At 46.6% G+C, this 17,879-nt stretch overlaps 1 protein-coding gene across 3 annotated transcripts in view; it reads left to right on the forward strand.

Moving 5' to 3' along the window:
• Positions 1–11,012: 11,012 nt before the first annotated feature.
• Positions 11,013–17,879, forward strand: part of KLHL24 (kelch like family member 24) — a 40,434-nt gene continuing 33,567 nt past the window's right edge. For 2 of the 3 annotated variants that reach the window (XM_036447843.2, XM_036447845.2), the window contains exon 1: positions 11,013–11,153. The gene's annotated coding sequence lies outside the window, so the exon portion shown is untranslated. The remainder of the gene's footprint in view (positions 11,154–17,879) is intronic. The other variant, XM_036447844.2, reaches the window with a different exon arrangement.

Below are 17,879 nucleotides of genomic sequence, written 5' to 3' on the forward strand. Positions count from 1 at the left end.
GAAAGGACCAGGCCTGCAAGGGAGGGAAGTTAGGGGCAACCAGGCCTGCAGGGGAGGGCAGTTGGGGGGAAGCAGGCCTGCAGGGGAGGGCATGTCCGGGGGGAGGGGGCGGGGGGGGGGAGGTTTGACTAGGCTGGCAGGGGAAGGCAATTAGGGACAATTGGGCCAGCAAGGGAGCAGTTAGGCGTTGATCAGGCTGGCAGGGGAGTGGTTAGGGGGTGAGCAGGCAGGCAGGTAGAAACAGGGGCAATCAGGCAGCCAGGCATGTGAGCAGTTGGGTACCAGCAGTCCTGGATTGTGAGAGGGCAGTAGGACATCCCTCGAGGGGATCCCAGATTGAAGAGGGTGCAGGCTAGGCTGAGGGACACACACACACACACACACACACACACACACACACACACACGAATTTCATGCACAGGGCCTCTAGTCAGAAATAACTGGTATAATTATCTAGAAAGCAATTTGATCAATATGTAGTAAGAGCCTTATGTTTTTAGACACTAATCTAACCTCATCTATAAACAAAGTACAATCATGAGAATAGTCCCAATATATTATTAAGAAAAAAGGTTGGCCCTAGCTTGTTTGGCTCAGTGGACAGAGTGTCGGCCTGTGGACTGAAGGGTCCTGGGCTCAATTTCGGTCAAGGGCACATGCCTGGATTACGGGCTCCATCCCCAGTGGGGAGGTGTGCAGGAGGCAGCCAATCAATGATTCTCTCTCATCCTTGATGTTTCTCTCTCCCTCTCCATTCCTCTCTGAAATCAATGAAAAATATATGTATATTTTTAAAAGGTTGAATAAAAAATTATATATGTAGTGTGTTTTCAATCATGTTTAAAGTGCTTGATAAAAAAAAGTAAAAGACAATATACCAAAATGTTAAAATGGTTTCTTCCCTAACTAATACAAAGTAACCTAAATTTAAGAGAAAGATTTATGTACCAAGATGTTCTTTACTGCATTTTATTTATTTATTTTTAAAATATATTTTATATTGATTTTGTACAGAGAGGAAGGGAGAGAGATAGTTAGAAACATCGATGAGAGAGAGAGTCATCGATCAGCTGCCTCTTGCACACCCCCTACTGGGGATGTGCCCGCAGGGGATGTGCCCGCAACCAAGGTACATGCCCTTGACCGGAATCGAACCCGGGACCTTTCAGTCCCCAAGCCGACGCTCTATCCATTGAGCCAAACCGGTTTCGGCTCTTTATTGCATTTTAACAGCAAACCTCTAAAGCAACGTAAATATCCAATATTTTTAAAAATGAAAACAAATTAGGGTTCAATCATATGATACATTATATAGCAATAATCAAAAGTGAAATTTTTAAAAGTATTTTTGTCAAGACCTTGGCTCCTGCCTGCACCCAAATGCCTCCAGAAGCAGGGCCTCGGCTAGACATCTTTCCAAAATGATGGTGAGAGACAGGTCCACAGAGGACAGAAATGGGCTCGGGGGGCTTCCTGGAAAATGAGTTATGAGTTCAAGTTATAGCTTTCCTCTCTCAGGAATTTGCCCTGCTGTGGCTGGGATTAAATACAGATCCAGCCGAAACCAGTTTGGCTCAGTGGATAGAGCGTAGGCCTGTGGACTGGAGGGTCCCAGGTTCAATTCTGGTCAAGGGCTTGAGCCTTGGTTGTGGGCACATCCCCAGTAGGAGGTGTGCAAGAGTCAGCTGATCGATGACTCTCTCATCGATGTTTCTAACTCTCTATCTCTCTCCCTTCCTCTCTGTAAAGACATCAATAAAATATATTTTTAAAAATATATATTTTAAAAAAAATACAGATCCAACAAACCACAGATTAAGTTGGATTTAAACAGAAAGAAATTCTATTTACATCTTACTTCCTGACTACTTACCCTCTAGCACCCTCCACATCCTAGATAGTGTGTTTCCTGGTAGAGCTGTGACTGATTCACCTCTGAGTCTTTGAGGAGGACAGCACCATTGTTCTCATTGCTGTCGGTCATGATTTTCAGTGGCTGCCCTTTGTTCTGCAGCTGAGGTCAGCCAGCTGCCAGCTCACAGACCAAACCCAGCCCTCCATCTGCTTTGTAGGTCAAGTTTTAAAGGAACGAGCACACACACACACACACACAGCATTTTTGAGACCATGAAAATAGTCCTAATATATATATTAAGGAAAAAATATGGGATGGAAATTACATATATATATACCGTGTGATTCCAACCATGTTTAAAATGCTTAATAAAAAGACTAGAAGGGAGTATACCAAAAAGTGAAAATAGCTTCTCCCTTGTCTTATACGGCCATCCTGTTATAATGGTGCCCGTTCCACGGATGAGGGTGCAGAATGATGGCCTCTGGAGCGTGCAATTGAGGGTGGCTTATTCCTTTTCTATAATTCTACGCCTGTCCCTATCCCAGGAGGTGGGAGGTAGGGTCCTAAAGGAAAAATCCAAAAACAATCCCTGAGGCTCCAATGAATCCCATCTGTACAGACGGACTGCCATCTGTCAAGGACCTCTGGGGCAGTGAGGACTCAGGTGCAGCTGTCTATACAATTTAATTTAAGATACAGTTTTAAAACCAGAGCCATCCTTGATTAATTAAAATCAATTTCATTCCATTGTAAAAACCCAATCCAAGGCCGCAGAGCAGCTGCCTCGGAGAGAAATTTGGAACTTTCCTGGTGCTATCTCAGCCCCCAGCTTCCATTTCTGCTTTGTTCACTCCTCTGATTCAGAATCTCTTTGTCAACCAGAGGACCCAGCTTCCCTCTGATTATGTACGGATCTGATACCTCTTCATGCCCACAGCTCCCCGGGGTTCTGTCTGAGCCTCTTGGTGACAGCCCTGAGCCCCCCCCCCCCCCCCCTGACTCCCTGCTCCCTGCCCTTATGGGCCACCCACTTGGCCAGCACCCTCACAACAGCTCTCAGCCCTGCCCTTAGCACACAGACAGCCACAATATTTTGTGAGGCAAGGTAGCGACCAAAAGGAGGGGTCTGATTTTATTTCTGGTGGCGATTTCAGCAGGAGTTTGAGTGGCTCCTGGTTCTAGTTAACAGCCCAGAAACTAGCTCGGGCATTTCAAGGGCTCTCTATTTTTGCTGTTTCTCTGTCTGCGCTTGCCACGGCCTCTCTTTTTCCACCAAGCTTTGTTGGTATCATTAAATTTTGTCTCAAATAGAATCCCTGATTCTGAACAGAGTCGGACCCATCAACTGGACCTTAAGTGCCTCCACTTCCCAATGGTTCTTGAATAACGAATGCTTAAGTGCTTATAAATCGAGCAGAGGGAAATGTCTCCAGCAGCACTGCCCGGCTCAGTGTCCCAAATGGCTTTAAACTTGTCCTCTCTCTGGGCTGCAGATTCAGACTCCAGGAAAAAAATTTATTCCTGGACAATTCGAGATACCTGACCGATAATTCGGGCCTTAGTCTTGTGACAGACTCCTCCATGAACCTACTAATAAAAATGGAAATGGCTTGTAACCAAACCCCTGTCTTGAAACTTCAGGCAACCTTGTTCCCCTGCCTGCACAGTAGATATTTGCTGCCAGAGCAAAACGTTCATGTACCAGTAATAGAAGCAGGCAGGCTTCCCAAAGTATGCCAGGCATGTGTTTGCAGTACTGTCACAAGCAGGGTCAAGAGTATCTGGCCCTGTGTGCTGGTGACCTGGGGGCCTTGCTGTTTTGTAGGCCAGACAGAGAGATCTGGAGCTGGAAGGAAAGGAGATTGCACAATAGTGAGCATGGGTCCTTTTAAAAACCACACTAGGCAAGGGTTTTCTAAAACACTTTTTTAAATTTAAAAAGGGCAGCCCAGCTGACGCGGCTCAGTAGTTGAGCATTGACCTGTGAATCAGGAAGTCACAGTTCAATTCCCAGTCGGTGTACAGTCAGGGACATGCCCGGGTCGCAGGCTTAATCCCCAGTGTGGGGCGTGCAGGAGGCCGAGTTATTGTTTTTTAAATGTCACATGCTTGCTGAAAAAGCATAGGTCTACCCTAAACCCCAATTACATTAGTCCCTTGGTCAGGGAACCATGGTTTAAGCTCAGTTATGTGACCCCCTGAGTGTGAATATTTTATCTCACTCTTGCTCTCGCTCTCTTTCTATCTTATAAATGCCCACTGGGAAAGATTAAAGAAGTTAGAAACCAGGACCCCAGTGAGTGTTCAGAAAGGCTGGCTTTGTTTTCTGGGTTTCTATATCACTTCATTTCTTCAGGTTTGCATTTCAGATCTAGGTAATAGAGGTTGTATGCTTTGTTTTACCTCTTCTTTCCTTCCTTAACCCTCCTGCTCATTTTTTAAAAGTTCTTCATTTATTAATCCTCTCATGAAAAATCTGCACAATCCCCACAGAAAAGCCTGAAAAACCTTTAACTCCTTCCGTGTCCAATCTCCAGCTCACTTGTTGCCAGCCCCAGCATTGGCCTCTGCAGTCTCCCTGCTATTTTTCATTCTGTTCTTGCATTCCTTTCTCTGTTTTCCTAAGGTCTTCTCATACAAGCCATGTCTTTCAAGTCTATATTTGGGTTAATTTTTTTTCCTTTTTAAAAAAAAAAAATTTTTTTTTTGAGAGAGCGAAAAGAGAGACAGAAACATCAATGATAAGAGAAACGACGATCGGCTGCCTCCTGCACACCCTCCATTAGGGATCAAGCCCAAAACCTGACAGGGAATCGAACCATGACCTTTTGGTTCATGCATTAATGCTCGATCTCTCTGACTCCATCTTGTTCAAGCCTGCTTTACTCACAGAGCCTTCAAGTAAACAGCTCCTTGCATACAAACATGCTAATCATTAGAGGAATTCTGCTTGTGTCTTGAGTTTTACAGAAACAGCCCCTTACCAGAAAGTATCTCGAGGAGATGAGGGAAGTATGTATTGTGTATCGAATATTTGCAGGAACTTCATGACCAGACTCACATCAAGTAGGGTCAACAGACTAAGATCAATCTTTCTCAGACCACATTGGGTGTCCAGATGTCTACAGTTGTCAATCACCTCTTGAGCCTTCCAATTTCCCCTTCCCTTGACATAAAAGAAGCCTGAATTCTGTACTTTCTTAAGCTAGATACGAGGCACTACTAGCTCTCCCATCTTCTTGGTTGGCACCTTCTTGATCAATAAACCCTTCCTTAATTCAAACTCCAATGTTTTGAGTTTTTGGCCTTTTGAACCATCAGGCACATGGACTTTGGACCAGTAACAAGAGCATCGAGTGAGCTTACTAAAGTGAGAATTCTTGGTCTGGAGATTGGTGTGCCAGCCTCAACAATTTCTTAAGAGACTAAACGGTATCATTCAAGAAGAGGTCTGCAGCAGGTGTTCTTGGACACCCTTTTATACCTTCCGATGGTTACCTGGGAGGGCTGCCCTCAAGCCAAAGGGAACCACAGATGGAAGACACACTCTCAGAAACTGCAGCTCCTTGGAGGGAGAGTAGTGCCAGGTGCACCATGGGAAGATCAAGTGGGAATTAGTACCTGCCTCTTAAATGTCACGAGTGGCAAGAAACTGAAGATAGCCCTAGCTGGTTTGGCTCAGTGGATAGAGCGTCAGCCTGCAGACCGAAGGGTCCCAGGTTAAATTCCTGTGAAGGGCATGTATCTCAGTTGCGGGCCCTGGTCAGGGTGCATGCTGGTGGCAACCAATTGATGTGTTTCTCTCACATTGATGTTTCTCCCTATCTTTCACTCTTTCTGGAAATCAATGGGAAAAATACCCTTGGGTGAAGAAGAGAAAGAGAGAGAGAGAGAGAGACTGAAGATGAAGATGAAGCCAAAGTCTGCTAGGACCAGAAGCAGGAATTTTATATAGACTCACAGCCATCTGTGGGGTGAAGTGAGCAGCTCTAAGAGTAAAAATATAGCCATTTTTTTAAGAAGAAACTTTCCATGTGTGCTCATACTTGAGAGGGGTTTGCATCAAGTCATGTTAAAAGGTGTTAAGAGAATCAGGCCCACCTAGAACAGTCAGGGCAGGAGTACTTTATGACAAAAACATCAGGTTTCTTCTGAGACCAGAGGGGCCACTTGAATTTTCACTACTGGGGAAGAAATTAAGAAGAAAGCAAGGTAGAATCAGATGTCCTTCGGGCAGAAGAATAAAGAGCTGAGTCTGGCATCACAGTACTGGAAGGATGCAAGTATGCCTCAGCTCCCCAAAATCAGAGCCCGGGGCTCCCAGGGGATAACCAGTCACCCTTATCTGCAATGAGCAGGGCAAAAAATGGGCACAAACAGGACCTGGAGGCTACTGAGGCACCAACTCCTGGCCTCTCGTGGACGTCCCTCTGTGAAGGACAGTTTCCAGAGCAAAGCCAGGATTGCCACTGCACTCCACCCCCAGACAGGAAGCTCACTTTGTTTCTGTCGCCGAGGAAGAACACCTTGTGGCAGACCGCGCTCCTGAGGGGAGAGCTCAGGGACGGGGAGAGGAGGCTTGCCCTCCACGTAGCAGAAGACGTACCCCCTTCCCCTAGATCTCAGAATGGAAAATTTCCCAGCTCTCTCTTTCCTTGTTGAATCCTAACGCTACCCCAAGTTCTAACTGGTCCCGTGGAGCCCATGACCGACTATCTGGGCGGGGTGGGAGTGACCCCCCCCACCCCAGGGGCAACTCAAACCTTTCCTGGTACCTCACTACAAAGCCACGGAGAGTCAGACCTCTGCATCCACAAAGGCTTCGGAGCTGAGTCACTCTTACCTAATGGGAGACTAAGGGAGGGGAGGGAGGGGAAGGCCTCAAGACTGGAGAGGCCCAGGTGCCATGAGCAAATAATGTACTGTGTTTATTCTCCCCTTCACTCAACACAGGGAGGGCTGTTGTGTAACAGACCTGCCGCGATGTTAAATATGTCCGTGGAAGAATATGGTGAGGGGGGTGGGGATCATTTGTTATTTATGAGCTTCTGCTCTCTGAAGGCTGGAACTCTCTGTTTTGAAAGGGGATGAGTGTACAAATGCAAATTACTGAAAAGAGTGTGTGTGAGGGATGGGTGGGGGTGTCTAGGAGGAAAATGGCAGGGATCATAGGAAGGGAGAAAAGCCAAACTGATACTAGAGAGAGGCCCAGAGAGAGGGTGCCTAGTGAGAAAAGAGGGGTGGCTGAGGATGGAGCTGAGGTGAGGGAACAGATGTTTAAAGAGAGTGTTAGTGAGTTTTGTAGTGTAAAATGCCATGCAAATCTCCCTTTGTGGAACCTTCAGTAAAAATCTCCATTCATCAGTGTTTTGCAATTGGGATTTATTGCTGGGGAGAAGCTCAAAGTGCTGGACCCATACCTGTCAAAGTACCCAGCTGCCTCCAGGGGCTGGGTATAAACATAATGCCAAATCACAGTCTAAACACTGGAGGTGCGGGGGGCAGGAATGGTGGGGTGGGGGGCCAACTGGGGGGAAAGAAGACATATGTAATACTTTAAACAATAATAAATACACTGAGTGGCCAGATTATTATGATCTCTGAATGCATAATAATCTGACCACTCAGTGTATATCCTATACAATAAAAGGCTAATATGCAAATTGTCCCCTCGACCAGGAGTTCGACCATCAGGCAGGCCAGCCAACTGCCCATGTCCCCTCCCCCTGGCCAAGCTAGCCAGACCTTACCCATGCACGAATTCATGCACTGGGCCTCAGAGATCATAATAATCTGGCCACTCAGTGTAAATAAATACATAAATACACTGGAGGTGTGCACAGCTTCGTGGTAGGTGGGGAAGAAATTCAGAGAAGGCCCCACAGAAGAAGTGGCACCAGAGATGAGCTTTAAAAGAGGACCAACATTTCTGCTGCAATTGTGAACAAGAAAACTTCAAATGCAAGAAGCCAAAAGCAGAGGCAGGAAAGGCTGGTGTGTTTACAGAGTGATGTTTTCTGCATGGGGAAGAAGAGCCTGCTGGAGAGAAAAAAATAAAAAGAATGGCTGGAGGGACTATGGATGCTTGGCAGCCTTAAACCTTAGAGACTGTTACGGATGCTCTGGAGAGCAAAACGAGGGCTGCCGTGTGCTCTCTGCAAGAAGACAGTCTTTGGAACCATGCAGTATATCCCCAAAAGGAACGGTCCCCCCCTCCAAGTTTCTGCCTCTTCACGTGACCAGGCCAACCTGGATTGTAAACACTGCATACAATAAGTCACATTACATTACAGAATAATCTCACTCCGTTTCAGGAGATTCCCCCTAGACTCAAGAGCTCTGCTTATATTCCAGCCCCAGCTGAAAAAGAAAAAAAAATAGAAAAAAGAAAAAAAGGCTGCTACCTGGCCATGCTCACTGGAGTGGAGTACGCATACCTTCCAAGGCCCTTCACCAATCCTGAAACCACTCAAACTCTGGCGCCTGAGGAGCTCTCATATCCACCAGCAGTCCTCTGCCCGTCTCCAGGGCTGCCTGTCCCATTGTCCCCCCCTCATTTCCTCTCTCAAATGACTATCCTGTACCTATCTGCCCCAAGAGAGGAGTCATTCTGAGGAAGACATCATATAGCTGAGCCCAAGTGGATCCCAGGGTCTTGGTGGCACTGCATTTTTTTTTTTTTCAGGCGCTTTTAAACTCAAGAAGTAGAAACCATTCCATCCGTGACTAGATACACAGTGGACACCTACGAGGTGAGCTATGATATAAAATGACTCCTCAGGTCAGGAGTATAAGGCATGTAAATAAACATGGGCAATTAGTGGAAAGACTGCTGGGAAGGAGATAAAGATGGGTTGCTGTGGGAAGACAGAGGAGAGAGACCTAGCCCAGAGCAAAATGGGAAGGAAAAGAGGGTGTCCCAAGAGAGGCTCACAGGCTGACTCCTGGAAGGAAGAGCAGGAGTTAGCCTAGTGAATGGAGTGAAAGGAAGAAGGGGGCATAGGAGGCATGGGGAGCAGGATATGAATAGGAATGGCCCGGATACTGAGAGGGTGAGTCCTTTGGGCCACTGTGGACAATTTATTAAAGCTAGTGTGTAGGCTGCAGAGACAGACCCTAAGGTGTCTCAGGAAGGACCTGTGTGCACTGCCAGGAAGTTGAGACTTCACCAAGGCAGTGAGGATCCACTAGTTGCCTGCCTATTCCTGGAAAAACAAAAAATCCAAATAAGAAAAAAAAATTTTGACTCAGCCACGAATAACTTAATTATTTAATCAGAAATTATAATATTGGAAGGACAGGGGACAGGGATGACAATTACTTACATAGAAAATAGGAATATGGTATATAGAAATAGAGATTAAGTGTCAGAATAGTTCAAATAGTTGCAAATGGTTGCTTTTGGAGAATCAGTAAGGGGAAGGGAGGGAGATGGAGCTGCTATTGCACAACTAATCGTGTAATACATGTTTAACTTTGTTAATAAACTATTTAGAAAGATAATTGTCTACCTACATTAACATAAATACAATTTTTTAAGTGTATGTGTGAATTCCAGCTTCACCATTTAATAACTGAATGACCTGGGCTAAAACTTTATCCTCTCTGCAGTTTATTTTCTTATGGGATAATACCACCTATCTTGCTGAGTTATTATAGGATTAAAGGATATATATAAAGTGCCTAACACTGAGTTTGGAGTTTTGTAGTAACTTAATAAATTGCAGACATTTTCATTTTTAATAAGAGACGGAAAGAAGCCTAAAAAGTATTTTTAAGAGGCCTGATCTTCTATATTATACTAGAGGCCCAGTGCATGAAATTTGTGCACTTGGTGGGTTAAAGGTCAGTCTGAGAGCCGTCAGGGGATGTCCAACCGCTGGCTTAGGCCCACTCCCCACAGCAGTCAGACATCCTTAGCTCTGTGGGAGCACAATGACCAGGAGGGGGCAGCTCCTGCATTGACCGTCTGCCCCTGGTGGTCAGTGTGCATCATAGTGACTGTGGTTATGCCATTTGGTCAATTTGCATTATCAGCCTTTTATTATAATATATAGGATACACCTCTGGTCTTTGCAACACAATCCTTTATTCAATAAAGGCATGACTGTATTCATATTGAATAGAAGAGAGAGGTTATAATTCTGACATCAGAAACCAAAAGCTAGTTGAATGTTTGAGAGTATACCCATCCTTGAAAAAAATATCTGCAGATAATGTCCTTAGCTGAATCTATTTGCCTTGGAAAATAGGGATTTGCAACAACTTTGATTTGCATGTATGTCTAAAATAAAAAGGTAACTCAGATTTACACAGAAAGACAGTTTCCCTGCGCCGTCTAGCGACTAGGGTTCTTGTCCCTTTCACCCTCAGGCCCTCAGATTTCACAATTCGGAACCAAGGGGTCAAATTTAAAAGATCTCTAAACCTCGTCGCACACTCTAGCAGGCGACTTCAAACTACGGCCGGCGGGCCACATGTGGCCCGCAGAGGAGTCTGATCCGGCGCACCAGGTTTTTTGGGCAGTGAGCGCAGCCGAGGTGTTACAGTAGGAATTAGTAGTTCATATAGTCTGGCCCTCCAGCTCTCTGAGGGACCGTGATCTGGCCCCCACTTTAAAAAGTTTGAGGACGCCTGCAGATACCTTCTAGGGGTGTCGAACTCAATCAGAGAAGGGGCCAAAATCTAAAATCCAGCCTAAATCACAGGCCGAATGGTTTACTGAACAGTCATAAACTGTCATTGTGATGGAAACGCAGCGGAGTGCAGTGATGACAGCGCGGTGCGGGCCACATTGCAAGGCCTGGCGGGACGGATTTGGCCCGCCGGCCTTGTGTTTGACACATGTGCTTTAGACTAAGGTATCTGCGACTTCATGGAAATGTGCTTTTGCCTTGGACGTGGCAATAAACACACCACTCAGGTTTCTCAGGAGAATCCTAAAACGATGCATTTCATTTTAACCTGTTTCTAACTAAAACAAAGTATTCTCCAGTCACCAGCCCCTGTGGCCTGGGTCTCCTCACGCACGCTTAGCGGTAGCCCCCGCAGCAGGAACTACATCTCCCAGGGTGCCCCGCGCGTGAGGAGCCCACTCGGATTGGCCCAGGGCCTCTGACGCTCAGTGTTTTGGCCCGGCCGGTCACATGTTTCCTTTGTTGTGAGCTACAGCGGTGGCTGGTGGCTCCAGGAGACTTCAGGGCTGGAAGGAGCGCTGCGCCGCCAGCCGCTAACGGACCGCGGGGGCAGCCGCTGCTCGCCACTGCCGCTGGCCGCCTCCAGCCTTCGCCGAGAGGTACCCGGGGATGACAGCTCCGGGACCGGCCGAAAGGCGAGGAACCGGCCGGCGCCGGGGGCGGAGGGGCGACCGAGGTCACGACCACGGGGGTGTCTGCAGGAGGGAGGCCAGCGGCGCCCGGCCTCTCGGGGGCCAGACACAGGGGCGCCGAGGAGAGATTGCGGTTGGGGCTGCTGGACCCCTGTCTGGGGTGAGGGAGTCTGTGGGGCGTCCCTGGGGAGGTCTTAAGCCCCGATCGGCAACGACAGTCCTGAAAGGAGGGCACCCCAGCCTCCTGGCACTGCCGCCCGGAACCGCGGCGGTGCTGACGCGGGGCGCAGGGGCCGGGCTGGGAGGGACAGGGCCGCCGGGCTGGGGTGAGCAGGTGTCGGCCACCCTGTCGCTTCGGGGGCGGGAGCAGCTGGCGAACGGGGCTGGGGAGAACAGGTCCTGCTGTTGCCGACCGGCTTCGAAGGAAGTGCTGAATGCGAAGGCCTCAAATCAAGCCTTTCCGTTTTTATTGGTGTTTTTGTTTTGTTTTTTTTTTTTTGGAGGGGGGGGGCGATCGGTGTCTGTCGGAGAGGACTTGACGGCGTCAATGTGGGCTCCCGGAGTAGCCCCACTGAAGCGTTTGCGAAATGTGCTCGGTCCTGTCACCTGACCGCTACCCCTGCCCCAACCCCCTTCGAGCCTTTGTTTACCACGGAACGCGGCGGGGCCCGGACCAAGAACCCGGCCCCGGAGCCGAGCGACCGTCCCCGGGGAGTCGTGGCGGGAGGGGCTGCGGGCGGGCGTTCCGCCGGCCGAGTCTCCGCCTCCCCTCCCCTCCTTCCCTCCACTCCGAGGCCCGGTTTCTTAATTTAGTTCCTCCCTTCCCCGCCCCCCCGAGACCAGGACTTTCCGTACGCGGACTGCTAGCGCGGTCCGGATTGGGCGCCAGCGGGCGGCTTGCGGGGCTGGAACCCGGGGGCGCGTTCCGAGCGTTGATTGGCGGCCGGCTGGTCGCTAGGTGGTCGGCCCGGCCCGGCGGCCCCGCCCCGCCCCCGCGAAGGTGACCTGGAGGACGCGCGGGGGCGCGCTCCGCGCTCCGCTCCCCGCTCCCCGCTCCCCGCTCCCCGCTCCCCGCTCCCCGCTCCCCGCTCCCCGCTCCCCGCTCCCCGCTCCCCGCTCCCCCTGCAGCCCGGGACCTGCCGCCGGGGCGCCCCGGGCTGGGCCCCGCGGCCGCCGCAGGACCCTGAGGCCGGTGCTGTGTCCTCGGGGAACCGAAGCCGGGGCCCGCCCTCCAGGACCGCAGAAGTAGGCCTTCTCTGCCACCACGTGGGGCAGGAAGTCCTTTTGCGAATTTGTTCTTGATGGTTTTTGTAAACAGGATTTAACACGTTAAGCGCCAAGCCTGTTTTGTCTTCGGTTCCGTTTTCGCCGATTTAGCCCTGGATATCCGATGTCACCGACCTGCTGGCGGCACCGGTGACTGGCCGGTCCGGACGGAAAGTGCAGTGTCAGTCACCGGTGACCGGCGTGGCGCTTAACGTTCTAAATAGCTGAGAAAGGACCCTAAAGCCGCATTTTAGGGTGCCTCAGTCTCACACACACACACACACACACACACACACACGCACGCACGCACGCACCACGGGCAGGGACTGTACACTAGTTTGATGGATTTTAATGACTGATTTCTCGCACTCTTGAGCAGCTTTTTAAAAATCACGTCTCAGTATTTGCAGCTGCAAACAGTTTAGGTCCACCAGCTGAGGTTGATTTTTTTTTTAATATATTTTTTTTATTTTTTTACAGAGAGTGATAAAGAGTCAGAAACATTTATGAGAGAGAAACATCGATCAGCTGCCTCCTGCACACCTCCCACTGGGGATGTGCCTGCAACCAAGGCACATGCCTTTGACTGGAATCGAACCTGGGACCTTTCAGTCCGCAGGCCGACGCTCTATCCACTGAGCCAAACCAGCTAGGGCTGAGGTTGACTTTATATACATATATATTTTTATTATTTTATTTATTTATTTTTATTTTTATTTTTTTGCTTTTTTACAGAGAGGAAGAGAGGGATAGAGTTATTGTAGAAACATCAATGAGAGAGAATCATCGATCAGCTGCCTCTTGCACATCCCCTACTGGGGATGTGCCTGTAACCAAGGTACATGCCCTTGACCAGAATCAAACCTGGGACCCTTCAATACAAAGGCCAACGCTCTATCCACTGAGCCAAACCAGTTTTGGCGGGGTTGATTTTTATTAGGTATGTAAAATAGATTTAAAATCTGCCAAAACTGGTTTGGCTCAGTGAATAGAGTGTTGGCATGCGGACTGGAGGGTTCCAGGTTCGATTGCAGTCAAAGGCATGTGCCTTGGTTGCAGGCACATCCCCAATGGGAGGTGCGCAGGAGGCAGCTGATTGATGTTTCTAACTCTATCTCTCTCAATTCCTCTCTGTAAAAAATTAATAAAATATATATTTTTTAAAATAGATTTAAAATCTGCCTGCTGTAGACCAAGGTGTGAAATTATAATTCTAAAATATTAGATATCCTTTGAGGATATTCTCCTAAAAGTTAAAGGTTCTTCGATACCTCCGTTTAAATTCGTTGTTTTCTTTGGTTGGGGGTGGGGGGGTTATAGCTCACTTTTCTAGGTATTAATCCCCCATGGTAATTCAGAATTTGTGAGAGCGAATTGCAAATATGTTTTTGTTAATCCTCACCTCGGTATATTTTTTCCATTGTTATTTAGAGAAAGGGGGAAGGAGGGAGAAGTAGGAGGAGCAGAGAGAGAGTGAGGGAGAGAGTAAGGGAGAGAGAGGAACATCAATGTGAAACACAGTAATTGTTTGCCTCCCCCCATGCGCTGGGATGGGGCCCGAATGAACCTGCAACCCAGGTTCAAGCCCTTGACAGAAATTTCCATCCACCCTTCCGTGTGAGGATCGTCACTTTAAACTAGGGGTGTCGAACTCAATCAGAGAAGGGGCCAAAATCTAAAATCCAGCCTAAATCGCGGGCCGAATGGTTTACTGAACAGTCATAAACTGTCATTGTGATGGAAACGCAGCGGAGTGCAGTGATGACAGCGCGGTTCGGGCCACATTGCAAGGCCTGGCGGGACGGATTTGGCCCGAGGGCCTTGTGTTTGACACATGTGCTTTAAACCATGTAGCCACGTCAGCCAGGGCAGCAAATGTCTTGTTTTGAAATTATAAGTTACTGTGCCTGTAATAAAATCTACCAAAATGTTCATTTTAGCCATGGTGTGTTGAAGATGCAGTTTTCCTGATCTCATGGGGGAGATTCTGGAAATAGTGCTTGGATTTTATCAGTGTTTTTTTCCCCTTATAAATCCATAGGAATTGACCAAAAACTTAATGCATTTCTGTAGCAGCTTGATTGAGCCATCTGGGTAAAGCAGGACTTGACTATGAACAATTCTCATTGATTATGCATCCTATCTAATAAAATAGTAATATGCAAATTGACCAGCACAAGATGGCTGCTCCCATGTGGTCAAAGATACTGCCCCCACGTGGACACAAGATGGCTGCAGGGGTGGGCAATTGAAAGGGACCAGGCCTGCAAGGGAGGGCAGTTGGGGGCAATCAACCCTGTAGGGGAGAGCAGTTGGAAGGGACCAGACCTGCAGAGGAGTGCAGTTAGGGGTAAACAGGCTGGCAGGGGAGCAGTTTGGCATCAATCAGGCTGTCAGGGGAGTGGTTAGGGGTTGATCATGCTGGCAGGCAGAAGTGGTTAGGGGAAATCAGGAAGACAGGCAAGTGAGTATTTGGGAGCCAGCAGTCCTGGATTATAAGAGGTATGTCCGACTGCCCATTTAGGCCCGATCTATTGTTATTTAGAGAAAGTGGGAGAAAGGGAGAAGTAGGAGGTGCAGAGAGAGAATGAGTGAGAGAGAGTAGAAGAGAGAGAGGAACATCAATGTGAGACACAATAATTGTTTGCCTCCTCCATGCAAGTTTAGTGATCAGGCTTAAACGGGCAGTCAGACATCCCTGGAGGAGTCCCAGTTTGGAGAGGCTGCAGGCTGGCTGAGGGACACTCCCCACTCCCCCCATGCACAAATTTCATACTCTAGCACGTGTCAAACACAAGGCCCGCGGGCCAAATCCGTCCCGCCAGGCCTTGCAATGTGGCCCGCACCGCGCTGTTATCACTGCACTCCACTGCGTTTCCGTCACAATGACAGTTTATGACTGTTCAATAAACCATTCGGCCCGCAATTTAGGCTGGATTTTAGATTTTGGCCCCTTCTCTGATTGAGTTCGACACCCCTACTCTAGGCTCTAGTTTTAATATATGTTTTAAATAGAAGTGGAGATGACCACCATAAGAAGCAGCTTCTGTGATCCCAAACTGATCCTACATGCACTTTCAGGGCTTTTAAAAACCTATCTAAATAAATTTAAAAATGCAAACCTTTAAAAAAATAAAATAAAATCACCATTCAAAAGGCTGCTTATCCAGATAAAGCCTGTGACTTAGTCTCTAAACAGGAAGAAGAAATAGTATTCTGAGTAGAGCTATCAGCTTTAATTCAAATTTTCTTAGCTTTTGTCCACGTTGCTAACTCCTTAATGCTTTTTGCTATTTCTTAAATAAGTGGCTGTAGTTAATTTTGTATATACTTTTTAAGATCCTATTCTACTAAAAACAGTAGCTAAACTGACTCTTTTTTTTTTTTAATTGACCAGTTTGTCACTGCTTAAACTCACATAAGGGCTTCAGTTTTTCAGATTTGGGCACATCTAAAAGTTTACTAAATTAGTGTTTAAATTAGGCTTTCAGTTGTTTCTAAAAGTTATTTGTGTCACCTAAGGTAAATAAAAATCACTTGACTTATAAAAGCTTTTATATAGAGAGAAGTCATTTTAAATATTGGATCTCAAATTTGTTCAAGTGGCAGAGCATTGATAGTGTCCTTGCAGACTTCAGTAGTTCTAATAAGAGAACAGAAAGCATAATTCTAATCCTTTATAATAAAACCCTAATATGCAAATCAGAATGACCAGTCGCTATGATGCACACTGACCACCAGGAGGCAGACTCTTGAGAGGGAGGCAACCAGCGGGGGTGGGGGTGGGGGGGGTGTTAGCCAGGATCAGCCAGCAGGCAGAGCCAGGCCACTAGCCAAGGCAGGTGCCAGCAGGGGCCCCCTGATTTCCCTGTCCACTGTTTATCCCACAGACGGTCCTGATTGCCAGCCAGGCCTAGGGACCCTACCCTATATATTGGAAACAGTCTCATAGATTTAAAAATTAAAACCTGGCAAGGCTACTCTTAACACTGAAAAAACAGGATGATGCAGCAATGACGTGCATGGATTCTGGCTTGCACATTTTGTGATCAGCCTTTATTCTGATACTTATAACTGACCAAGCCAATTACTTAGCTTCTTTCTCCTTCAGTTTTTCCACCCATAAGATGGGGGAAATGGCACTACTGCCTCAAAAGGATTATGTTATGTACTATTTTTCATAACCAGGACAAAAAAATGTAGTGGTCCATACAAAAGCAAGATGCCTTTCACCTGTATGAAAAGTATGGTCACTGGTACATGCAGCATCCTGGATGGCGAGAGGGATGTCTGACTGCCCTTTTAGGTCTGACATCCCATCCCCCGAGGGGTCTCAGATTGCAAGAGAATGCAGGCCCAGATGAGGGACCCCACCACCCGCATGCACAAATTTCATGCACTGGGCCTCTAGTAGAAAACATAATTCTAACAGAAACTATAACTATTGTATATTATATATCTATAGGTCTTTCAATTTCAAAATAAAACAATGCATTAAATACCTAAAAGAAATATGTTAGCAAGGTAAAGCCAATGAAATTAAGTTTACATGTCAAATCTAGTGAGAGGCATGAGTAGACGCAATAGGACAGCTTAATACCAGGTATGATGTCTGATGATTAATGATTTGTTTTTCTTCCTTTGAGGAATATTAATAGCCAAAATTTTTAAGGCACGGAAAAAAAACCACTGAGTGGAGAAATTCAATTTTTTTATTCTGTAATTTGGAAAAAAATAATAGTATTTTTTTTTTTTTAGTTATAGAATCGTACGGTTTAGTCTGACATTGTCTAAACACTCGTAAATTTTTCATCATCATATACTTCTTATTTCTTTTTCATTAATCAAAGTCATAATGTATTGACCATTTGAGGTTCTAGTAAACAAAGGATTATCACTAGTTGCTATAATTCTAGGCAAAGAAATGTAAGGTTTTAGTTTATTTCTGATATCTTAAGTGGGTAAATATGTTCTTGGTGGTTCCATCAGAGATTAGAAACATTGAAAATAGCAGCTTGCAGACTGGACTTTAAATATTTCATTTACAAAACTTGGTTCAGGAATCACTGCTCCAAAAGTAAGCCTTTAAATTGAAAATTTAAGAGCATAAATTTAAATATAAAGGTTCAAATAAATTAGTTAACTTTTGTGAAAATATCAAATTTATAAAAATTGCTTAGTTTTACACAGTATCATGTTAAATATAATTTTCTAGCTATTTTAACATAATAGATTTATTATATTGCAGTTGTTTTCTTCCTTCTTTTGACTTACTATGTATCTTTAAAGATAAACCTCTTTTTGCTTGGTCTTTTGTTGGCTCTGCTATTTTTCACTCAAGGTTAAATTTGAGAAAATGCAGTCGTGTAGAGCATAGCATGTGGCAGTGTTACAATGTCTGTGTGAATAAAAATGTTGTTGGTCTCT

This window comes from Pipistrellus kuhlii, unplaced genomic scaffold (genome assembly GCF_014108245.1).
Source record: "Pipistrellus kuhlii isolate mPipKuh1 unplaced genomic scaffold, mPipKuh1.p scaffold_m20_p_2, whole genome shotgun sequence".
In the NCBI taxonomy this organism is placed as follows: domain Eukaryota; kingdom Metazoa; phylum Chordata; class Mammalia; order Chiroptera; family Vespertilionidae; genus Pipistrellus; species Pipistrellus kuhlii.